The 26,806-nt window shown below is 35.7% G+C and overlaps 1 protein-coding gene across 15 annotated transcripts in view; it reads right to left on the bottom strand.

The window, feature by feature from the left end:
• NAALADL2 (N-acetylated alpha-linked acidic dipeptidase like 2) overlaps positions 1-26,806 on the bottom strand; it is a 1,372,789-nt gene that overhangs the window by 1,108,364 nt on the left and 237,619 nt on the right. For all 15 annotated transcript variants that reach the window (XM_054481096.2, XM_054481101.2, XM_063662440.1 and 12 more), the window contains one exon: positions 999-1,083. The gene's annotated coding sequence lies outside the window, so the exon portion shown is untranslated. The remainder of the gene's footprint in view (positions 1-998; positions 1,084-26,806) is intronic.

The raw sequence follows: 26,806 nt of genomic DNA, 5'->3' as shown, positions 1-26,806 counted from the left end.
ACTCATATATAATGCTTAGAAACACCACAAAAACAAGACCTCATAAGTTAGCAGAAACAACAAAATAATTATTTACACCAGCAAGGGAATTCTATAGAATTACTGGTAGATACATAAAACTATGTTTACATAAATATAATGTCATAAATAAGAACTAGCAACATTTTGTTATCAAAAATTACCAGGAAGAATTGAATCAAATTAAATATCAAACTGAGTAATAAAATATAATTGGTCAAATTAGCAATGTATGGCTAAACACCATCTTAGAATTGTTTTTCTTTTTTTTTTTTTTTTTTTTTTGAGATGGAGTTTCGCTCTTATTCCCCAGGCTGGAATGCAATGCTATGGTCTTGGCTCACTGCAACCTCCACCTCCCAGGTTCAAGTGATTCTCCTGCCTCAGCCTTCCAATAGCTGGGACTACAGGCACGTGCCACCACACCCAGCTCATTTTTGTTTTAGTAGAGACGGGGTTTCACCATATTGGCCAGGCTGGTCTCGAGCTCCTGACCTTATGATCCTCCTGCCTTGGCCTCCCAAAGTGCTGGGATTACAGGCATGAGCCACTGTGCCCGGCCCACCACCTTAAATTTAACTAAATTAAGAATAAAATAAGTGGATGATAAATTACTCATAATGTTACAAAGGAAGTAAATGTAATGCATAATTTATGGAGTACTAAATATTTGCAGGATCGAATGTAAAAGTCCATTATTCATCTACGTGGAATCACAGGAGAAGAGATTTAAGAAAAGGCAGTATTTAAATAACAATTCAGCTTTGAATTTCCAAAACTGATGAAAAGAAATGTATATATATACACACACACACATTCATATATATACAAATATATACACATATATGAAGCACAATAGATTCTAAATGAAATTTTAAAACTAAATAGGAGTCTACAGCAAAACTAGAGAATCTCAAAAACAAAGAATATTTACAAGCCATCAAAAAGAAAAGACAGATCTATTGTAGTTTGATAATTACCTTGCAGACTTCTTAATGACGACTATGAAAGCCAGAAAACAGTAGAATATTATCTTCAAAATCCTGAGAGGAAATGTCTCTCTACCTAGAATCATAGAACCGGTAAAATTATCTTTCAAGAATTAGGGTAAAATTAAAACAGCGTCAGATAAAATCTATGAGAGTTTACCACCAACATGTGATTATAAACAATGCTATTTCAGGTAAAAAATATGGAAACAGATTAACTAAATAATCCTACCCAAAACTATATTTTTCTAGTATTAAACTCAATATTAATGATTTCTTCCCAGAAAAATAACATTATATATTACACAATAATTTTTATCGGTTTTATATTTATTGGTATTATTATTTTTTTTGAGATGGAGTCTTGCTCTGTCACCAGGCTGGAGTGTAGTGGCACGATCTTGGCTCACTGCAACCTCTGCCTCCCAGGTTCAAGCGATTCTCCTGGCTCAGCCTCCCAAGTAGCAGGGACTACAGGTATGTGCCACAACACCCAGCTGATTTTTTTGTATTTTAGTAGAGACGGGGTTTCACCATGTTGGCCAGGATGGTCTCAATCTCCTGACTTCGTGATCCACCCACCTCAGCCTCCCAAAGTGCTGGGATTACAGGCATGAGCCACCACATTCAGCCATTTATTGGTATTTATTTTATGGGTATATAAGAGCTTTAAGCTTTGGAAATGTATATTTAGTTTCAAGTTTTTACATACTTATTTTTAATAAGAAAAATATAAGTGAAAACTAGGGGCCATGATACATTGTATTTAAGGGAGTCACTGAAACAATTTAAAAATGATAAACACTGAACTTGAAAATCCCTTATATCTGCCTCAGTTCTAATATTACAATTTCCTTTCTATATCAATCATATTACATGTCATTACCTTGTCAGCTTCAACATACCCTTGTATCTTGCTGTCATTAAGTCTGTTTATTGTGTGTGAAAAAAGAAGCATCCTTCAACCTTTCAGGAATCTGAACTAATGTGACTTATTGGAAGGCTTCAAATTTATCTCCATTAGGTCTTCTAAGGGATATTACACTTCTACAAGCATAACAATTTACTTTTAACAGAATTTTCCAGGCATAGGAAACGTTTAAGTGATTATGCCTTTTATGTTGTATACAAAGTTGAAAACTCCATATAAGTGCTTGTTTTTTGATCATCTAAGAAAATATCATATTTTGACTTTTCTCTCTGTCCCATTATCTTCCCAGAAGAGACAATGATTTTTCCATAGTATAAGCTCTTTAAGAATAAGTAAAATTATGGCATTGCTATCATCAAGATGCTTTATTTTCTATGTGTATTTTTTACTGCAAAGTCAGAGCCATACAAAATATTTTCCAACTTTGTTCAATTACACATTTGCCAAACTACTGGCAAATGAGAAATGCTTTTACATTTTAAAATATTTTATATTTTACAATATTTCTTTTTGTATGAGTGTACTTGATTAGAAGATTTGCCTTGTTCTTTTTCTGCTTAAAACCAGCTGCCTTGAATTTTACACTTGTTGAACCAGAATTAAGCAAGACTTGGCTAAGAACGGCTATTTTTACAACGCTCGAAAATCAAAGGATGAACCATGTTGAGGAGTTAAACTTTAAAACACATTCAGAATATTATTTTTAATGAACTGGCATGTTTATTATTTTTCTCAGATATATTTATATTTCAAATGAAACCAGTTACAAAATACACAATTATTTTTCAGGAACTTAAAGCAAAAAAATGCATACAACATGGTTTAATAATCCTAGATCAGTAACGGAAAAAATATATCTGTACTTCTACTCTGCCGTTAAATAAGTAGTGTTTTTTTTTTTTTTTAGATAACTACACCTGCCTGACCCCTAATTTTTTTCAAAGATAAAAATAAAGGAGGTGAGAAAAAGGTAAGGTAATTAATAAATGATAGCAGTATCAGTCAAGAATGTTTTTAACCATAGGTATGCAAAAATTAAACTGATAATTACTTAAACAACCAAGGTGTTTATTTTTCCCACATAAGTCTAGCACTCATACAACAAGAAATGTGAATTATGTACATCAATAGACACCCAGGTGCTATCATATCTCTACTCTTCAAATTTGGCCAGTGGATTTTAGTCTTCCTTGATGCAAGAAAGCCACCATAGCTCCAAGTATTATGCATATAATTGAGCAAATAACAAGTCATAGATGTCTACTTTATAATATTAATTTATAAGTAATAATAAGAAGAGATATTATTTTGTACTGAAGCCTCCCACCACACTCATCCTATAGAATACTTCCCAATACACCTCACTATCCAGAATTAGGTAACATATCCAAACTAATTTAAAAGTAAGGTAGATTCAAAGGGCAATGTGATTATCGGGTTTGGGTTAAACCAGTGTTTCTTACTGGAGATCTCAGGAGCATTTTAGCCTGGAAAAATCTTTGTTATGCAGTGTCATTCTGTATATTCCAGGACATTTAGCATCCATAGCCCAGGATCACTGAATGTCAATACTATCTCTTAGCCCTTTGACAGTCCAAAACCTGCTCAAATATTTCTAAATGCCCACTAGAGGGATGTTACTTTTGCAGGCTATGATTCATTGGATGAAATTGGGCATATTTTCACCCTGAAAAACCTGAAATTTTATTGCAAATTAAGAAGTGATATATGGTAGGAAATTGCATTGCTTACAATAAATTCAAAGTTCCTTTTCAGTTTTAATGTCTATAGTTCTATGAAGATGCCTTAGGTTTAGACAAACTCATTTGCTCATAAAAATATTTTGATATTCCAGCATTGTATGCTCCCTACCAAACAATCCAATAATATACTCTTTAATATAAGCTTATGTATTTCTTTTAGTTGCAGTACAACACTGTTACACTTATCTAGTGACATAAAATTTAAAATATTCAGACATTTTGACATCCTTGTCAGGAAAGTAGTGTTCTGTGTTATATTGGGCAGAAAGAGAGACTCAAAAGGACAACAGAAAGCAGAATAGTTACTGGTTATTTCAAAAATGATCTTATGTCTATGGTTCAGGAGAAAGATGAAAGAATCTGAACTCCCATACTTACCCGGTATACTAAAATAACTACTATTTCATTTGCCATTGGTGGTTCTAAGTATGCTGCCTATTTTGTATTAAGTATAATGAAATTAAAATGTTCTCATTACATAAAATTCTAACATAGACTCTCGACACATGATAACAGAGGTCTGTCTTATTCCCATCTTTATGTCAAATGAAGAATGTAGCAAACAATGGTCAGTTAATGTTTATTGAATAAATACATTTCTGCTTTCGAATCTTATACCTAAGTGACATGGCAGCCAGGGGAAGAAAATAGACAATAAAATCCCTTTCTGTCTTAATAATATTTTGTATCACATTCTTATATACTTAAAATTATAAATATATTGAAGCATTAATCAAGTTAGACAATAAATTCCTTGCTTCTAATCTAGAAGTGGTGGTTTTAAAACTTTAGAGCCCTTGGAATTTTATAGAGGTGCCTCAAGATTTGGGAGAGGGCTTATTGGCAGCTACACGGAAGAAAGAATATTAATGGGTGGCACTTATCCTTTTACACCTTCTATAAACATGCATTCTATTTTAATATATTTTGTGTTCTGTGTAAAATTTAGCATAAAAACACACTAAAAATACTTTGTGAAATACTAGTTAACAAAAATGGATAGGTGGTAGATTATTGCTCCATTCTCATGTATAAAGAGTTTATTCAAAGTTTGCTCAAAGAAGTCTACTTTCCAAAGAATATTAACAATTTCCCCAAAACAAAAGTTACCTTGATGACATCCAGCAAAAATGAAGGCCCTAGAATCTTATCTTCATTTGTATCAATAACAATGCCTCCTGAGGTACAAATTCAAACTGCCCTCAAAGTGAAGACTTTTTATTCAACATTCATTTTGAAATTGTTCCAGATACTAGGAAAGGAAATACCTAAGACATGATTTCTTCTCTCAAAGAGTTTACTAGAAATTACATAATAGATATGCAAAGATATGCAAAGATACATATCCATTATTATATCTGTATTTCTATCCTCTTCTTAAGAGAATCAGGTCCATCTATGACCCTCTTAGGAACAGTCCGACATAACATAGGCTTCATTTTTTCAGCCATGGTTACTAAACTAAGAACAGATGGCTTATACAAATTCAGCCAATTTTATTCTCTCTATGTGGAATTTGGAGTTAGGTCTCTAATTCTGACTCAAAGTGGTGTGAAGAGGAAGGGACAGGGAAATGTATGGCAAAAGAGAGTCAGAGTCGGCATTTGTGCAAGATAGAGCCACACGGCTGAAATTACAAAGGGAAAGGGTCTGAGGGTCTTGCAAAGATAACCAATTTGCAGAGGTGTATGTAAGACTTGTGGAAAGAAAGACACCAGTAGAAAAGAATATATGACCCCAAAGTCAGAGAGAAGAAACTACAGCTTTCCAGTTCCAATGTTCATTCTGGCAAATGGATTCTTTGAAAATCCTCAGGATCTTTATAATGAACTCCCTTTACATTGTAGTTAGAGTGGATATGAGTGCCCCCTTTCTTCAGCTAAATGATCTGTGACTGGAAGAGGGAAAGTGGCATGCAAATTACATATGTACACACTCTCTATAAACCATGCAAATGTCATTATTGTTATCCATGCCACATTAACTTTTAAACTTTCCTATCTTCCACTGTTTATTCCCTGTATCCCTTGTCTCCTATTCCTCTCCCCAACATATTACTAATGATCAGTTTTATTCCTTTTCTTGCTTCTTCAATTCCACTCGCTAAATTGCAGTAACTATTTTTATCATACCTAAAGGCAATTCAAATATACGTTACAAAAGCCTTTTCAACATACTCTGAATTGAATTGTTTAGGCGTATTTTTTGCCAGGAAGAAACAAAAAAAAATTTGTATTAGCTTTCTGGTCATAGATCCTGAATACTGGAGTTGGAAAATTTCTTGGTAGTAAAATAAAGACCAAAAGATGACCAATTTATTTTCCAAAAAGCATTTAAGAAGGCATTCCTTCATGATGCTTCCAGATAAATTGTGTTTTAGGAAAGATACAACACCCTATAGTCCACTTCCACCAAGTCAAACATTTGAAAGTTTGACATGAATTAACAAAATAGAATGCAGTAAACTCTCCACGTCATAAAACAGGTTTTCATACACTCAAGCTGCATGGACTTTAGCATTCAGTTCTAAATGAACCAAAGTTAAGCAATAATAATTAAAGCCAAAAACATCCTGGTGAATAGTGATTGGATGTTAACTCCTGATGGTCCTAAGAGCAGTACTGGAAGAACAGTGCGTACTGGGTCTTAATCCACAAGAGATATCATGAACTTAGACTTCTACTTTGATCACAGACTTAAAGTGATGCAGAGGAATTAATTATCATTTATTATTTTACTGGTTGGTATTTATATTCTGTATGTTGAATCTCAAGAAAGGTATGAGTTCATATGTGTCCCTACAAATAGAACCATCTATACCAATAATTTTATTATCAAGTTGAATTCAGGAACAAAATGAAGTAAAATATTAAAACTTGTTTAAAAGTGACAATAATGATTGCAGTATTTTACATAGCATTTTTACATATATACTTCCTCCTAACAAGCATATGAAATATAAACAACACATAGCCAAATTTGTTATTGATTTCTTATGTGTCAGGATATACTTCATCTATTTTAAAGATGTAAATTCTGAAAAATGAATGGGCTTAGTATTGTCCTAGTATAGAGGTTTCCAAACATTCTTTTTTGGTGGTACCCTTAGTATCTCAGAAATATATCCATAGCGGCCCTAGGCCAAAAGACTTAAAATCAGCTTCCAGAACAGCAGCATGAGGAGCTCTTCACACTCTCATTCCAATGGCACAACCGTAACAACTGAAAAATTACAAAAAAAAAATAGCCAAAGTTTATGGAAATTGTTTTAAGTTTGTATGATAAAATGGAAATATTTATTTTTAAAAAATCTACTAAATCTCAGTAGGAACAGAGACTAATGCACTTGAGCCATAACTTGTTCTTTCTCTTCCCTCCTCTGAGCTCACCATGCGTGATACCAAAATTTACATGGAAACCCAAATAGTTAAAACAATCATAAACAAGAAGAGCAAAGCCAGAGGCGTTCCATTACTTGATTTCAAAATCGATTCTGCAACCCATAGATTAAGGAGTCATTTCAAGTCTTATTGTTTAAGAAATACATTTTGTAAGGGTACAGCTGCCATAGATAGTGATTCCTCTGATTGAGCTGGGTGAGGGAAATTGAAAACTTTCTGTACGATATTCACCATTCATGATGCCATTAAGAACATTCATGGGAGGAGGTCAACATATCAATATTAACAGGAGTTTTGAAGAAGTGGATTTCAACCCTCAAGGATGACTTGGAGTGTTTCAAGACTTCAGAGGAAGAAGTAACTGCAGATGTGGTAAAAAGAGCAAGATAAATTGAATTAGAAGTAGGGTCTGAAGATATGACTGAATTGCTGCAATCTTATAATCAAACTTGAACTGATGAGGAGCTGCATCTTATGAACGAGCAAAGAAAGTGATTTCACGAGACGAAACCTACTACTTCTGAAGATGTCATGAACAGCATTGAAATAACAAGAGAAGATTTAGATTATTACATAAACTTACTTTTTAAAGCAGCAGACAGGTGTCAGAGGATTGACTCCAGTATTTAGAGAAATTTTACTATGGGTAAAATGCTATCCAACAGCATCGCATGTTACAGAGAAATCTTTTGTAAAAGGAAGAGTAAACTGATGTGGTAAACTTTACTGTTGTCTTATTTTAAGAAATTGCCACAGCCACCCCAGCCTTCAGCAACTACGACTCTGGTTAGTCAGCAGCCATCAACCTTCAGCCAAGACTCTCCACCAACAAAAATTAGTACTTGCTGAAGGCTAAGATGATTGTTAGCATTTTTTAGCAATTCAGTTTTTTTTTTTTGTGGGTTTTTTTTTAATTATTTTTTTTGAGACAGAGTCTCACTCTGTCACCCAGGCCAGAGTGCAGTGGCGCGATCTCGGACCACTGCAATCTCTGCCTCCCGGGTTCAAGCGATTCTCCTGCCTCAGTCTCCCAAGTATCTGGGATTACAGGTGCACGTCATCACACCTGGCTAATTTTTGTATTTTTAGTAGAAATGGGGTTTTGCCATGTTGGACAGGCTGGTCTCGAACTCCTGACCTCTGATCATCCACACGCCTCAGCCTCCCAATGTGCTGGGATTACAGGCATAAGCCACTGCACCTGGCATAACAATAAAGTATTTTTAAATTAAAATATATACATTGTTTATTTAGACATAATGGTACTGCACAGTCAGTATATGGGTATATAGCATAACATAACTTTTATATGCACTGGGAAGGCAGGACATTCATGAAAAGGAAAGTCACGCAAGCAAAGTCAATTTTAATTATTCATCTTGATGAAAAGGGGCAGTGATGAGAAACATGAAATAATTTCCAAAGCCCTTTTACTTACAGTTGTCATGCCATACTTTCACACACATACCCACACGCTACCCATTTAGAGCATCAATTATGACATAGGTTTGTACTTTAAAAAAATTATTTGTACTAAAAGTGGATATTTACATTAAGAATTCTACTTTGCAAATCTATTCTATATCCAAAATGGTAGGAGTGGAGTGCTCCTACTCTACCCTTTTATTAACAAATTACAGAACACACAAAATTAAATAAAAGGCTCACAGGCATCATTCAATTCTTTGTCACTCGCATTTCATAAAAATGCCATTTCCATTAAAATGGCATTGCATAAAAATAGAATTTGCTGGGGGTATTTTTCAGCAGATTAGCCTCCTAATTACATTTTGCTTAGGTTAATGTTAAATTAGTTTCTGTTCCCTAAGCACATATCAGCTGATAGCAGAGAGAAGCAGACTTGCAAATTTCTAGGTAATGGAAAGAGACCACCTACAATTTAAGATATGCTTAATTTAATCCACAACAACAGTGTATCCAGACAGGTAAATGTTAATTAATGATACTCATAACACTTTTAAAATGTTGATAAAATTCTTGACAGGAAAATCCTACAAATTAAGTATGAAAGGGAAAATATCACTATCTAAAAATCATACATTGGAAAATAAAATTCTTTACAGTATATGATCATCCTACTTTAATCATAAAAAATTGTTGCTTATAGTTTTGTTCACCATTTTCTAGACAATCAAAACAAATGATAAATTGATCTGTTTAAATAATCTAGTGAAATCACATCTTGATATTTACCAGTCATTTTTGGATGCACAATGCCTTACAGTTCCGTAATGACTTCTAATATCATATATTAAATATTTACAAGGATGACAAAGCAACCACCTTTTGACTTAGTTACCTAAATAAATTCTTTGAAGATAAAGGTTAGACTCAAGATCTTTTTTTTTTACAAGATCAAGGATCTATACAAATATTTTATGCATGAAAAGGTACAGTAGCAGTTGATGACCAAGAAATATTGATTAGTTGATGTGAGTAGCATCAATAATGAATAGCTTTACTCTTGCCCTGACTTTAGAACATTCTTTCCTAACATCTGAGTTTTCCTAAACTGTATTTTCCTGACTTCAAAATACTAAAATTAAAACTCAATTCAACACCCACCAATTGAATACCTACTATGTGCAAAGCACTGAAAGATTCTGGGCCTTGTAGAGGGTATCAAGATAAGATGGAGCAACTCTCCTCTCACCATTTCCCAACACTCAAGAGGTTCATGACTAATTAGAAGAGCACTTCTCAAACTATAATATAGAGGAGAACTATCTGGAGATTTTCATCTAGGGTATGGCCTGGAATTCTACATTTCTAACAAGCTCCCCAGTGATGTTCATACTGCTGATTCCCAGACTATTCTGAAGAGGCAAGGGATTTAGAGGTTGAATGGGATAACAGAAAAGGAAAATGGAAGATGATCCATGACAAGCAGAAGTGACCCATTGCTCAAACTGGTAAAAAAGGTGAAGCAGGGGGTGGAGGGGGATTTAGGCAGTAGTTCATGAAACAATTGGTATTCTTGTGGCTCTTGATGGCTGAGGGCTATTTCAATTAACAGAGATGATAGAAAAGGGCAATCCAGGCATAGCAAAAAGACTAACAAAAATATCTAGGCTTTTGAGCATAGAAAAATATCTAGACAAAGTGAGCTTATACCCTGTGCATATAAAAGTTATTTTCATGAGAGAGAAATAAAACAGGTTTGTAATTAATAAAAAATAAACATTATACTTATTGTTTTTACTCATGTTAATAATCACACGAAGTCTATTATTGCCTTGCCATATATAAAGAGTTCTCATATCTGCTATTATCAGAATGTTCCTGTAACAACTCTATTACATAAATTTTTGTTTTTGCTGATGTAGTAACCTATTTACAGATGAAGATTCTGAAGATAACATTTAATTGTCTTGACCAAAATTAAACAGCTACTAAGTGTTATATTCAAACTCCAAAATTAATTTTTTGGCCCCACAAAATACCATCTCTAATAACCATTTATAGTTTAAGAACAAAAACATACTTTAACATCTACCAAGGCAAGTCTTTCCTTATCATTGCTCTTTATCTTAAAAGAAGACTTTATATAATAAGTTATGCTTCTAGTCTCTCCCTTAAAACAATTGCTATTTTTATTTAACTGCATTAAATTTATAAATTAATTTGTAAAGCTGAATCATTACAACATATAGTCCTCCCACAGAAAGGTAAAATGTCTCTTCATTTATTCAAATATTTATTGCAATTTCTCAGTTTTCTAAATTTTTATTGAGAAGAATAATAACAGCCAACAGAAAGATACTGCTTTCTATATGCCAGATACTGTTAAAAGAACTTAGTGTATATTAACTCATTTAAAGCTCACAACAACTATATGAGATAGGTTTAATTAATCTTTACACTATTTCTCATATTTACCCTGCCTTATGTGACTGATTGAATGTTTATATTTTTTGTATTATTTTAATATTAAGAATTTATCATAATTCTAATAATAATAGCTAACATTTACAAACTGCTTATATATCAGGTAACTGCTTTATGTTATTAAATTTATCTTCATAATCATCCATTGAGGTGGTAACTATAATTAGGTCTGTTTTACATCTGAAAAGACTGAGGTAAAGATAAGCTAAATGGTTTATCTAAGACAACAAATTTTACATATGGTGAAGCCAGGACTTAGTGGCAGGGACTGGCTAATACCAGCTTATAAAAGCCAACATCTAAATTTTCAGGAATTTCACAAATTATTAAACACATCTACTACTAAAATTACATAAGATGTAAAATTATGTATTAGTCTGTTCTCACACTGCTAATAAAGACATACCTAAGACTGGGTAATTTATAAAGAAAAAGTGGTTTAATGAACTGATTCTTTCACATAGCTGGGGAGGCCTCACAATCATGGTGAAAGGCAGAGTAGCAAAGGCATGTCTCATGTGGCGGCAGGCAAGAGAGCTTGTGCAGAGGAACTTCCCATTATAAAACCATCAGATATCATGAGACTTACTTACCACCATGAGAACAGTATGGGGGAAACTGCCCCCACGATTCAATTATCTCCACTTGGCCCTGCCCTTGACACATGAGGATTATTACAATTCAAGGTGAGATTTGGGTGGGGATACAGCCAAACCACATCAAATTATATTAACATAAATACAATTAAAGAAATTGTATTAGAAACAAAGGTAATAGACACTCAAAACCCATCACTTCCTAATTATTTTATTGCACTTGTCTATTTATTTCTCACCATAAAGCCAGTTGTTAACATTTACCAGGACACCACTGTGTTTGGCTATCTAATTCTATTTTATTAGTTAGATACATTTTTTTTCTTGGATCCCCTAGAGTATTGTAAGTGAATCACCTCTAAATCCAATAGGCCAAAACACACATTACAAATAATAAACAAGTAAACATTTGATATACTAATGTGTTGAGGCGAAAGATAAAAACATATTATGGTAAGAGGGATAGAGTGCACTGGGTAGGGTTGTGAGTCACTTTTGAATGCAAGGTGTTCAGGGAAGCATAAATACCTGAAGAAGATAAGAACACAATCCATAGATATGGGAAGAATAGTGAATTACAAGATTAGAAACTACAAAAGGCTCGAGAACGGAGGGTTCCAGTGATTTCTGGGATCAGGAAGACTAACCAGGTTTGTGATAAAGAAACGAGAAAAGTTGGGGAGAAGATTAGGAGATAAAGTCAGAGGAATAGCAGCTATTCCATTGTAGAGGCATTGTAGGACAGGGTGAGGAATAGGAGATAAAGTCAGAGGAATGGCAGCTATTCCATTGTAGAGGCATTGTAGGACAGTGTGAGGAATCTGGCTTTCATTCTGGGTGGGTTGGAAGCCATAAGAGAGACTGAAGCAGAAAAGTGACATGACATAACCTGATGTAATGACTAAAAAAATTTCTCTTTAGTTTTATTAGATCCTATTTGTCAATTTTTGGTTGTGTTGCAATTGCTTTTGTTGTCTTCATCATGAAATCTTTGCCTATTCCTATGTCCTAAGTGGTACTGCTTAGGTTGTTTTCCAGGGCTTTTATAGTTTGGGGTTTTATAATTCAGTCTTTAATCCATCTTGAGTTGATTCTGGCACATGACGTAAGGAAGAGGTCCAGTTTCAGTCTTTTGCAAATGGCTAGCCAGTTATCCCAGCACCATTTATTGAATAGAGAATTCTTTCCCCATTGCTTGTTTTTCCCAGGTTTGTCAAAGATCACAGTTGTAGGTGTGCAGCCTTATTTCTGGTTCTCTATTCTGTCCCATTGTTCTATGTGTCTGTTTTTGTACCAATACCATGCTGTTTTGGTTACTGTAGCCCTATAGTATAGTTTGAAGTAGGTAGTATGATGCCTCCAGCAGCCAATAATCATGTGAAAAAAAAAAGCTCAACATATGAAAAAAGCTCAACATCACCGATCATTACAGAAATGCAAATCAAAACCACAATGAGATCCCATCTCACACCAGTCAGAATGCCTATTACAAAGTCAAAAAATAACAGATGCTCCACCTCTTTTGAAAATGAAAATAAATAAATAACAGATGCTGCCAAGGTTGTAGAGAAAAAGGAACATGTATACAGTGTTGGTGGGAGTGTAAATCAGTTCAGCCATTGCAGAAGATAGTGTGGCAATTTCTCAAAGACTTAAAGACAGAAATACTATTTAATCCAGCAATTCCATTACAGGGTATATGCCCAAAGGAATATATATCATTCTATCAGAAAGACACATGCATGCATATGTTCATTGCAGCACTACACACAATAGCAAAGACATGGAATCAACCTAAATGTCCATCAATGACAGACCAGACGGGATAAAGAAAATATGGCACATATACTCCATGGAATACTATACAGCCATGAAAAATAAACAAGATCATATCCTTTGCAGGAAAATGGATGGAAGCTAGAGGCCATTATCTTTAGCAAACTAACACAGGAATAGAAAACCAAATACCGCATGTTCTCACTTATACATGGGAGATAGATGATAATACAAGGACACACAGAGGGGAAAAACACACCCTGGGGCCTACGGAAGGGTGGGGGTGGGAGGAGGGAGAAAATCAGGAAAAATAACTAATGGGTACTAGGCTTAATACATGGGTGATGAAATAATCGGTACACTAAACCCCCATGACACAAGTTTACCTATGTAACAAACCTGCAAATGTACCCCTGAACTTATAATAAAAGTTAAATAAAAGTAAATGGATAAAATAAAACACAGGCCAAAAAGCCAATGACTTCAGTATAGGAGGATGGAGCCAAGTCAAAAGCCAGGTTATAACATCGTCACCAAACCCTCAGATTAGGTGTTCATTCTGCTCATTTCCATAAATGGCTGTCATTAAAAAAAATTTCTCTAGCTGCTCCATGAAAATAAACAGAAAAAGGGCATAGTCAGAAAATGGAAGAGAAGTTTGGAATCAACTGTGGCTTAAATATGGTGACAGCAGTTGGTGGTAAGAACTGGTAGAGTTTTAGATACATTTTGGATACATTTGTCAGAATTTGACAACAGATTGCTTGTAGATTGTGGGAGAAAGAGAAGAACCAAGATGATGATGAGATTTGGGCCTGGGCAAAGGCAAGATACAGCTGCCATTTACCAAGAGGCAAAGAACTGAAGGAAGACCAAGGAACACAGAAATCATGTGTTCAGTTTTGGATCACATGAGATATCTATTACGCACTTAAGTCAATTGATAGCTGATTTTAGGAAAGTTTTGGGGAGAGATCTGAGCGTAGGATACACATTCGGGACCATTCAGGGAATAGCAGTTTTTTAAAACCATGACACTAGGCAAGCTTAACCAGAAAAGTAAGTGTAGATAAAAAAAAATATGCCTAAAAATAAGAACCAAGTCATTCCCAATATCTAAAAGGTAAAGAGATGAGAGGAACCAGACAAGAAGATGAATGAGGACATAGGCAGAAAATCTACTTTATCATGGTGGCCGGGTGACAAGAAAACCCTTGTCTTTGTTTTTCCTCACTTTAATGAGAGTTCATCAAGTGTCTTGTTGTTAAATATAGCTCGTTGGTTTGCATCAGGCTCCTTAATACTGTAAGGATGTCAACTTCCATTCACAGTTTTGTAGTAATTTTGATCAGAACACTCTTCTGAATTTTAAAGGAACCACACATTTAATCAAAAACTGCCTGTCATATGTCATAGAACACAATCATAAAGGATAGCTTCTCTTCCATGAACTGTCAAATTAGTCCTAGAAAAAGTATTAGAAAACATGAAACACTGATTAACCTGATTATAGTTTACTAAGTATGGAAAAATTCATGAATCTCAGCAAGATGTCTGAAATAACCAAAAAGTTTGAGTATTTTAAAGAAAGTCAATTATATTCCTTCTGATTACATGCAATTACTCAAACTAGCTTGAAAAAAATAAATTCAATTTTGTAAAGAGGTTAACAGACACTTACGGGAATAATTTCAATGAATAAGTGAGTTAAACTTATAAAAGCCATATTTGTAAACTCATATTTTGCAAGGGTTTATGGTTACTTATTCTTTTAATAATCTTGAATACCCATTCAGTTGTGTTTAAATAGTCTGTAATTTGTTGATCAAGTAAAGATAATGTTTATTATTTACTCCACCTGAATCTACAAATTCTAAAAGCATGAAGTATAAGGGTTCTATCATTGTATAAGTAATACTATTTTAAATTTTAAGATTTTAATATTAGAGAGAAAAATGTGAATCTAGTATATACAAGAAGTAAGGAGGGTGTGTGATTTTAACACAAAAAAGATTGGCTGAAATGCCAAACCTCTTTTAATAAGTAATCTGCACATGAGAGAATAAGAAAAAAATTGAAACCTATATATTCCCTAAATGTGATGCATAGAAAACTAATAAAAGTTAAATTAAAAATTAAATGAATATAAATGTTTCTTTTAAAACTTTCCCTAATATAATCTCTAAAACCTAAGCTATTTTAAATAGCCTGCATATTATACACTCTGTAGCTCTGAAAAAACAGATTCTCATTTTCACTTTAAATTGCATGTACAGTGTGACAAATAATAGTAATAAAGCAAGATGAAAAATTATCAAGTTGAACTAACATTTTCTTTTGTAAAAGTTATTTATTTTCTTCTCATTCTTTTCTTATATGTTGCAGGGCAAGGTTCCAGAAATTCCAAATGGTTAAAATACATATACATTATACATACACACACACACACACACACACACATACACACACCAAAAGTTCTATTAATTTCTTACTCTATCTACCTAAAATCTATTTATCTATTATCTATGTATCTATAACAACTATATTAGTGAACTAAAGTTTTTATAGTATTTGGTACTTTTCATAGTTTTTAAATTAGGTTTATTTCTTCATAAATTATTCTGACATTTTAATTATATACAGTTTTTAAATAAAGCATACTAAAACTACAAAAAAAGTGGTTATGTTTAATTTTGGCATTCTCATCTGTGGTACAATTTCAATTAATCCTGAAAATTTTTATTTAAATGGACATTGGGCTTCCTTCTACCCCTATCTCTCTCTATCTCCTCTTTCAGGTCAATAACTCTCAGATTTGCCCTTTGGAGGCTACTTTCTAGATCTTGTAGGCACACTTCATTGTTTTTTATTCTTTTTTGTCTCCTCTGACTTTGTATTGTCAAATAGCGTGTCTTCAAGCTCATTAATTCTTTATTCTGCTGGATCAATTATGCTGTATGCATTCTTCAGTATGTCAATTGCATTTTTCAACTGGAAAATTTCTGCTTGATTCTTTTAAATTATTTCAATCTCTTTGTTAAGTGTATTTGATAAGATGCTGATTTCCTTCTCTGTATTATCTTAAATGTCTTTGAGTTTCCTCAAAACAGGTATTTTGAATTCTCTGTCTGAAAGGTCACATATCTCTGTCTCTTCCAAATTAGCTACTGGTGCCTTAAATAGTTTTTTGGGTGAAGTCATGTTTTCAGATGGTCTTGATGTTTGTGGATGTTCATTAGTGTCAAAACATCAAACAGTAAGGTATTTATTAATTTTATAGTCTTCACAGTCTGGACTTGGTTGTACCCATCTCTTTGGGAAGGCTTTCCGGGTATTTTAAGGGTCTTGAGTACTGTAATCTAAGTTTTTGGTCACTGCCATCAGATCTGCATTAGGGGCCACCACAAGTCTAGTAATGCTGTAGCTCTTGCAGACTTATAGTACCACGTTGGTGGTCTTGGATAAGTTGCAGAATTCCCTGGATTACCAGGCAGAGACTCTTGTTTTCTTCTGTTACTTTCTCCCAAACAGTCTGTTTGTGCTGAGATGCCTGGAGCTGAGGGAGGGGTGAAACAAGCACGCTGTGGCCACCACAACTGGGACTGCACTGGGTCATATCTGAAGCCAGCATGTTATTGGGTTTCACCAAGGCCTGTGGTAACCACTGCCTGGCTATCACCTAAGTTCACTCAAAGACCTAGGGCTCTATCATCAGCAGATGGCAAAGCCAGCCAGGCTTGTGTCCTTCCCTTCATTGTGTCGAATTTCCCATAGCTTACATGAATGCAGAGATGCTGTCCAGAAGCCACGGCCAGTAGCTGGAAACCTCAAGAAACTCCTTCATGTTCTATCTACTGCAGCTGAGCTGGCACCCAAGCCACAAGACAAAGTCTTTCCTGCACTTTTCTTTTTTGTGACTGAGCTGGTATCCAAGTTGCAAGACAAAGTCCTCTTCACTCTTCCCTCTTCTCTCCAGGCAAAGGGAAGGTGTCTCTTCCAGAGCTGTGGGCTGTGCTGCCTTTGGTTGGGGGTGAGTTGTAGAAGCACTCTCCCCATGGCCACCACTGCCACAAGTGTGTGGTGAGTACTGCCTGGCTACCACTGATATTCACACAGGGTACAAGGGCTCTTCAGTTAGCATGTAGTGAATGCTGCTAGGCCTGGGGCACTGCCTTCAGGGCAGTTGGCCCCACCTCTGGCTCAGGGCAGGTCCAGAAATGCAATCAAAGAGCCAAGGCCTGGAATCGTGGATCCAACAAGTCCACTAGTTTTCTACCCCCCACCGTGGCCAAGCTGGTATCTAAGCTGTAAGACAATGTCCTATTCACATGTCCCTCTGCTTTTCTAAAGTCTCTGCCTGTAGCCACCAACACTGGAAAAGTGGTAGGTCACACCTGAAGCCAGCACTTCTCAAAGTCTCACTCAAGGATCATGGCGAGTAGCCAGCAAACGATGAATGCTGCCAGAACTGGGTTCTTCCCTTTAAGGTAGCATGTCCCCTTCTGTCCCAGTGTGTGTCCAGAAATGTCCAGAATCTAGGGCCTGGAATGGGGATATCAGGTTTCTGATTGGAGTCCTATCCTTTTGTGATTGAGCTACTATCCAAGTTGCAAGACCAAGTCTTCTTTACTCTTCCCTCTCCTCTGCAAGCAGAGGGAAGGTGTCTTTCTCAGAGCTGTGGGCTATGCTGCCTTGGGTTGGGGATGAGTTAGTACAAGCACTCTCTTGGCCACCCCAGCTGATGTCTCACTAGGTCATGTGGCCCCCAAGTCTACTGGCTTCAAGCCCAACACAGCATCAGCACTTGCCCAGGAATTACAGCACTTGCAGCTTAGACTACCTTTGAGTTTATTTTGGACCCCAGAGCACTTTAACCTGTGGTAGTGAGGCTTGCTGGGACTTAGGTTCCAATTGCTGGGATGGGTGCTGCACCAGCACCCCTCTGGCTGGGTGCTGGTGTAATTGCTCCCTCCACAGGCATCAGCTGAGTTCTGCCCAGTGTTTCTTTCTGCTGTGACAGGGCACCACTGGGTTCCCAATGCAAAGTCTCGCAATTAGTACACTCTCCTCCAAGCACACAGATTCTGTCTCCATGCAACGCAGCCGCTGTTGAGGCTGGGGAAGAAGGGTGGTGTCACCAATTCAAGATGCTCTTTCCCACCCTCTTCAGTGTATCTTTCAGCAATATGAAGTTAAAACCAAGAACTGTGAGTGCTCACCTGATTTTTAGTTCTTATGAAGGTATCTATTTGTGTGGATAGTTATTAAATTTGGTGTTCCTGTGGGGAGGACAATCAGTGGAGGCTTCTATTTGGCCATCTTGCTCCTCCTTCTCCTAATTTTCTAAGCAGCATGTCACTATGTATTTTTAAGTCTTTAGGGAAGCAATCTTGAACACGGCACAAAATATCCAAAAGCAAAGTCTGTCGTTGTAGTTTGGACTTCTGAATTTTAAAGAAAATAAAGAAAATGAGATAAACTACAAAAATGACACTTCTTTTCCATAAAATGGTGGTGAAGTAATTTGTAAAACTATAATTCTTTGGATAAAATCAATAGTTCCTTTTGGAATTTTTGTTTTCAGATAAATGCCAAAACAAAACAAAAAGCAATAAAAAAAACAAAGATACTTAAATTAGTGCCATTCTATGTGGGAGTAAGCTTCATTGTGACAAGAGACACTGCAACACGCTTGAGGAATGAAACAAGAAAAGTCACAGATCAAAAGACTGTCAAAAGCAGTAGTCATGAGGGAGCACTCAACATCGATGAGATTATCTAGCTTTTGGGACCTTGAATTTTAAAAGAAAACATATTTCCTTTCAAATGTTCAGGTACTTTCAAAAGTGAAATTTAACCTAAAGGCTAGATATATATTGTAAATTACATAATCAAAGGTATATTTAAATCTACTGAGAAGAAACAAAACCAAGTTTCAACATTTTGAGAAACTGTCAAAGAAATTGCTAAAAAGTGTTTTTTAATTATGAACTCATTTTTTTTTTTTTACAAAATACCTGGTTATATTCTTAAGTTTCTACTGTGTGTCAAAAATAAAACACATTTTGATATGAAGAAAAACACAATACCAACTGATGAAGTCAAATGATATGCCTACAGCTAAAGACCATACTCTGAAGATTGGGCACCCTCAATTTTCACGCTTTTCGAAGATAAGAATCTTAACTGTAAGTACATATTTCAACAAAACATTTTTAACAACAAAGAGGTATTAAGAGATTATATCTTCTCCCTAAAGAAATTTCTAGTCATAAGCAGGAATACAAAATAATATTTTATTGTAAATTAATATTTTGCAATATATTATTTTAATTTTTTAAATTATTCCAAATTCCTCCTTAATACAGGGGCTATTTAGAAAAAGTTTTGTTACTTTGCTTCCACTGAAGTAAACACAATTTATTTTTTGGTGGTGTGCTGTTTTAAGTTAATAAATTCCCATATGTAATATGAATTATCAAATATCTTTTTTTATTATACTTATAAAAAACTCTACATATTGTAAAGATCAAGACATACATTATATCAATGAGACACCCACACATGTATGTTTATTGCAGAACAACTCACAATGGCAAAGATATGGAATCAACCTAAGTGCCCATCAATTGATGAGTAGACAATGAAAATGTGATGTGTGTGTGTATATATATATATACACACTCACACACACACACACACACACCCCATGGAAAACTACTGAGCCATAAAAAGAATAAAATAATGCTTTTGCAGCGACTTGGATGGAACTGGAGGCCAAAATCTTAAGTGAAGTAACTCAGGTAGGGAAAACTAAACACCACATATTCTCACTTATAAGTGGGAGCTGAGCTATGGCTACACAAAGACATATGGAGTAGTATAGTGTACACTGGTGACTCTTAAGGGGGAAGGGTGAGAAAGGGGTGAGGAATGAAAGATTAACTATTGTGTACAATGGATACTATTCAGGTGACAGGTACATTAAAAGCCCAGACTTCACCAGAATACAACTCACCCATGTAACCAAAACCACTTGTACCCTTGAAGCTATTGATATGAAAAATGCATTATAAATGTTAGATAATTTAAAAAATTGGAGAATGTTGATTGTGTGTACTTAGGGTGGCATACATACTTTTGCAAAGCTGAAAAATGTGAGCATATCATGAGAGTTTATAATGTGTTAAATTTTCTTTTCCTTTTTGTTGTTAGTTTGTTCCTCTAAACATCTGATTTATATCAACAAGCCAATCCATAAACTTCATCTTTTTCTCTGTTGTGGTAAAATTAGATGTATTTATATTTAAATTTATACATGTACTCATTTTATGAACTTAGTTTGTATATGTTTCTTAATAAGATCCTAATATATGGTTTTCTGCATTTTGATTTTCTTACACAAAAATGCCACAGGGAAGTCTCCTATATCAATAATTAGGGCTAGATTTCCTATTTCTGTGGCTATATGTTAAATTGTGCAGCGTATTCATTATTCTGTGACCCACTTCCATCAATGCATTTACTATGTTTCCAAATTTTGCCATTAAAAACACTGCCACGATAACCATCAGTATACACATATAATACACGTACTTACTGCTTTTTCTCTGTGTGATAGAGTTCCTAAGGTGCAATTGTGAGACACGAGTTTATATATTTTTTATTTTAATAATTACTTTCAGAATGCTTTCTCAATAATTGTTAAAATTCACATTTCTCAAACTGCTGTGTGAGAGTCTACTTTTCCCACCTTTTGATTACACATGCTATTCTATCTTCTTGGAATATCTGCCACCAGATAATCATGTGACATCAACCTCACTTCATTCAGATTTCTACTGAAATGCCCCCCTCATCTGTGAGAACTTCCCTTAGCAATTTATCATAAATATCCATTCATCCCTCCAATAATTCTCTATCACCCCACCTTGCTTTATTTTTCATAGCATGAAATAATGACCTGATAGTTTATTAGTTAAATATGTGTTTATAAATGTATTGTCTGTGTTCAAGTCTACATCTGCTTGTCCCTCATATAAGAGAGAATTCCGTCTCAAGTAAAGACATAAGGGAGTTTATTCAGACCTGGTCCTTGATCATGGGTTCCCTGAGTCCTTCTATTTTGTTCCTTTATCTCATGGTCCTGGAAAGTTATATAAATGCTAGAGTAGCAATGGCAGCAGTGGCCCAACTGGAGCAGCTGCTGCAAAGACACCAGCTGCAGCAGGGAGGTGCAGCCAAGGCAGTGTGCTCCATGGAGCAGGTAGAAGTTCCACCCTCCCAGGTGCTGCTGTAGCCACCCAAGCCATGACTGTGAACCTAGGCATCTCTGCACTCTCAGGGCCCAGGAAGCCTGGCCCCCTGACCCACAGGCTCAGAAGTGCCTGCTCCCACTGCCTGACCTCTCCCTGCCCCCGGCACCTGCTCTGATCTTGCAGCAAAGTTGAGACTGAGCTCAGGTGCTATTGCAACCCAGCAGGGTGTGTGTAGGCATGAGGCAGTGCTGATATGCCAGCCTGCTGTCACCCAGGCACCCTCCAGACTTTGGACACTGACAAGCATGCACAAACTTTGGACACTGACAAGCATGGGAGGGAGGCCAAGTGGGGTGCTAAGGGCAGCGCAGCACAGGCCTCCAGGTGCCCCTCCACACAGCCTGGGTGACAGCAGAAGGCATACAGGCTCCTGGCTGGAAAGGGGTGGGTCCTTGGTGAACCCCACCTTCAAGCCAGGGATGGCCTGAAGCCTGGGAAGCAGGCTAATGGACCAGAATAAGAACTTATGGTGCTGTTTTCAGTTCTGCCCATGGCCACCCATGAACCAATCAGCACGTACTTCCTCCTCTCTGAAGCCCATAAAAACCCTAGACCCAGCCAGCCTCAGACAGATGTTGGAACTACCAGCTACAGAAAGGAGCTACCTACTCCAGGGTCTCCTCTCTGCTGAGAGCTGAACACTCATCGGGATAACCTACCTACAGAGAGAAAGCTACTCCCTATGAGCCTCCTCTCTGCTGAGAGCCAAACATTTGTTGGGACAACCGGCCTATAGAGAGGAGCTACCAACTGCAGGTCTCCTCTGAGCTGTTCTGTCACTCAGTAAAGCTCCTCCTCACCTTGCTCCCCCTCCACTTGTCTGCATACCTCATTGTTCCTGTATGCAGGATGAGAACTCAGGACCCACTGAACGGTAGGGCTAAAAGAGCTGTAATGTAAATGAGGCTAAAACACGCCCCTTGCTCACAACGTTGTGGGATACAAGGAGAGAAGAGAGAAGGAGAGAACAGCTGCGGCCCTTCAAGGAGCCCAGACCTAGGAGGTCCCCAAGCCAGGGCTGTGACATCCTCTCACTGGGGCTCTGTGATTACTGCTGTCTCCAAGCTTCTGGGCACCACCACTTTCCCCAGTGCCAGCTGTGGAAGCTGCTTATGGTACACCCGGTCCAGCCACAGCCTTGCAGGGAAGCAGAGCATGTGCTGGTGGCTGAAGCAGTCCACCCCACTGTAGCCAACATGCCTAGCTGTATGCAGTGGGCAACCCATATGCACACTTGCTCACACACCCCTCACTGCTCCAAGCCTGGTTTGCCCTTGGCTCGTGTGAGATTCAGGCCAGCAGCACAAGCCAAGACCAGCCTTCCAGCCGAGTGGGTGGAACGAGCCCAGTGGGCCTGAGTAAAAACTCAGGCAAAGGTGCCACTGGCCACAGAGGTCTCTGCTATTATAGGAACACCCCAAAGATCCCATGATAGTAGCAATATTCAATAGAAATATAATGTGAGCCACAGATGTAACCCACATACATAATTTAATGTTGGAGTCATTAGACATGGAATATAAAGTATGTTTAACATGTCTATAGAAATTGTACATAAGAAGAGATTAAAATCTATGTTGAATCAGTATAACTGCAAGAAGACCAAGAAGAAATTCTAAAATTAAAGATAAAATAATTAAATTTTAAACTCCCTAAGTTTCCATACCAGTTTAGACATCATTGAAGAGGGAAACAGTGAACTAGAAAATATATATAAATATAATATCCACAGCGTAGTGCACAGAGAGACAAGGACATGGAATATGCAGAATAGAAGTTCAGACTTACAGAGTGAAGAAGGAAAGTCAAATAAAGTTCTATTGGAATGACAGATAGACAAGTGAGAGACAGACAATGTCAGAAGAGACAAGCAATGAGAATTTGTCAGAACTTATCAAAGATACCAGTGCAAAGGTTTGGGAAGCTCAATGAGTCTAGCAGTATAATTAAACAGAAATTCATATCTAGACACAGCACAGTAACAACAAAAAGAAAGATATTATCTTAAAACAGCCAAAGAGAAAAGTAGATAAACTTTAAATAAATGGCAGTTAAGGTAATAAATAGCTGACTTCTCCAGAGCAACAAAAATTTGACCAATGTCTGTGATTTGCTAGGAGAAAATAACTGTCAACTTAGAATACATGACAAACAAATTTAAACTAAATATATAGAGGGTCGGTATACAATAATAATCGATACAATCTACCAATGGAATATAACAATTCTAAACTTCTGTGAACTTACTAATATAATTAGCCAGCCGGTAACACCCCAATGGCAAATGAGCAAAACATTTTCACAGGCTTATCATACAAGAGGAATGTGTAATGAAAATATGCATAATGGAAAAGTACTGAAAGGTTTCAGTGATTATTGAAATGTAAATAAAAATCAAATGGCATAAATGAAGAAGTGTGATTACATCAAATACCAGTAATAACATGAAACATAACACTGCTGATGTGGAATGCAAATTTGTACAACCACTTCAGAAAAAAATTTGGCATCCTACATGTAAAGTTGAAGATAAGTATAACTGGGCAATTTAACACAGCCTTTGAACTGGTGATTTCAGGGAAAGCATATACCTTAGATAACTGTTATACCTGTTTACTAAGAAAAAGCTCTGCAAAGTGTGTTCCATAAACTCACATTATCAGCATCACCTAATAGCTGGTTAGAAATTCAAATTCTCAGGCCCAACTCCAGACCTAAATCAGTATCTCCAGGAATCTGACTTTCACCAAGCTCTCTAAGTCATTCTCATGCAAGGGAGTGTGTGTAAAGCAGTAAGAGACATACAATTGATCCTCATTATTCATGGCCTGTCCTTGTGAATTTGCCTACTCACTAAAATTTTTTGTAACACCAAATGATGCTCTTTTTCCATTATTCACAGATGTGTGCATGTGCAGAGTAGGAAAAATTCAAGTTATCCCACAAGCCCAGTTGAGGCTGAACAAAGACATGCTCTGCCTTCTTAGTTCAGCTCTCATATTATAAACAAGTGTCCTTTTTGTAGTCTATTTATTGATACATTTTTTGCATTTTTCTTTTTTTTTCTTTTTGGAGATCTTGCTCTCTAAAATTGCCCCCAAGCATAGTGCTGAAGTGCTGTCTAGTATTTCTAGATGCAAGACGGCTCTGATGTTCCTCATGGAGAAAATGCATGTTAGATAAGCTTCATTCAGGCATGAGTTACAATGCTATTGACCATGAGTTCAGTGTTAATGAATCAACAATATTCATTATTAATTAACAACTCTTTAAACAGAAACACACATAAAACAAGGTTATGGATTGACTGATATATAAAAATGTTGTGACTAGAGGTTTGCATGAAGTGAATGCTCTATTTCTTCTAGGCACAATGATTTACTATTCACAGATTCAGTGTTCTCTTTGACTTCATAGAACATAACTATTGTGAATAGTAAGAATTGACTGTGTGTAAGAATGTTCACAGAAGCACTGTCTATATTAGAAACACAAAATGAAAAAATACCAAATGTTACTGACAGAATAAAAAGTAACTCAATAATCGCATATTCGCATGATGAAACATAATACAGCTGTAAAAAGTAACTACAGCTACAATGATATGAATGACATAGTAACACAATGTTGAGTGAAAAAAACAAGTCCCAGAAGAGGACTTTAAATATGATGTTAAAGTCCAAAAGTGTGCAAAACTAAAAAATATGTTTAGTTTAAACACATACGTTTAAGGACACAAACATATGTGTCAAATGATGATGGTTAAAAGCAAGGAAATTATAAATGCCAAACTTGGATTAGAGTCACTGCAGAGCCAAAAGAAGGCAGATAGATAGATATGATAGAGGTTAGTAAGCATTTACACAGATACAAGTTGAAAAGTAGGTACAGTATTCAGGATATTATTAAAATATGAGAAAAAAGAATGGATAGCTAGCTAGCCAAGAGGTATACATGATAAATGATAACTATGTCATGAATCAATACTTTTGATGAATTACATATACCAGGGTTTTTTAAAAAGTAACAGCAATGATATAATTATTAAATTCAGTTCATTATTCAATTTTATAAATATGTTTCCTTAGTCACTAAATACTTGATAAAAATTTTTAAGCTAACATAGAAATTTGTAACATTTTGTTTAGAATGCAAATCTGAGAATTATTAACTCGAGGTAAATGTTACTTAATAAAGACCTTTGATGAAAGATAATGACAATAAATATATACTAATATCATTAAAGAACGTTTATTTTGTGATGTAAAGTTTATACAACTCCTATACATATATTGTCTCACATAAATCTATTCTAAAATGTTATTACTTATAGATGAAGAAAAATCTTTAAGGTGTTACAAAAAAAGTCAAAAGTGCATAGTTGTAGGACTTCAGATTCCAAATCTAGTGTTCTTTCAATTATACAACTACGGCTATTATAATCCCTAATGTTTGTATATGTAAGTAATGGTTTACAAAATATTTGGGAATACATTGAATAGACACTTGATTTTATATGACCTAATAATATAAAGCTCACATAGAATTAATACTGGCTATGATAAAAACCAAAAACAATATATGCAAATTGTTCATATAAAATGGTTGAACTAATTCCAAAGATTATCATTTTCTCATCCATTGACTAAAGCCTTACCACAATGAAGCCGCCAATGTTCCCACACTTATACTTCCTGTTTTAAATATTTTTAAATCATCAAAGATTTCATTTGGCCATGAAACTTCAATCTAGTGAAGAGCACTTTGAGTGATCTTCACAATTGGTCAATTACCAAGAGTGAACCTTCAGTGGTAAGTGTTTCACATGTGGTATAAATCTAAGACCAGCTTCAAAAACCAAAGTGGCTATCAACTTGATCAAATAATTAGATGACAATTTTCTAGTTCATCATGAATCAGAATGCAAATCTACTGCTTTGAAGACACTCGGCATGACCCAAACACTATACTTGAATAAAAATAAAGGAAATTTTTATTTCTGCTTCAATTAAAACAAACAACATAAAGAGCTATCTACTATTTCCAATTTCTTCATTTTCTAGGAGGTTGTCTGTGGACATTGGAATTTACTGTGCTAAATATAT

Source organism: Pongo pygmaeus, chromosome 2 (genome assembly GCF_028885625.2).
Source record: "Pongo pygmaeus isolate AG05252 chromosome 2, NHGRI_mPonPyg2-v2.0_pri, whole genome shotgun sequence".
Taxonomy (NCBI): Eukaryota; Metazoa; Chordata; class Mammalia; order Primates; family Hominidae; genus Pongo; species Pongo pygmaeus.
This window is presented reverse-complemented; position numbering and strand designations above follow the sequence as displayed.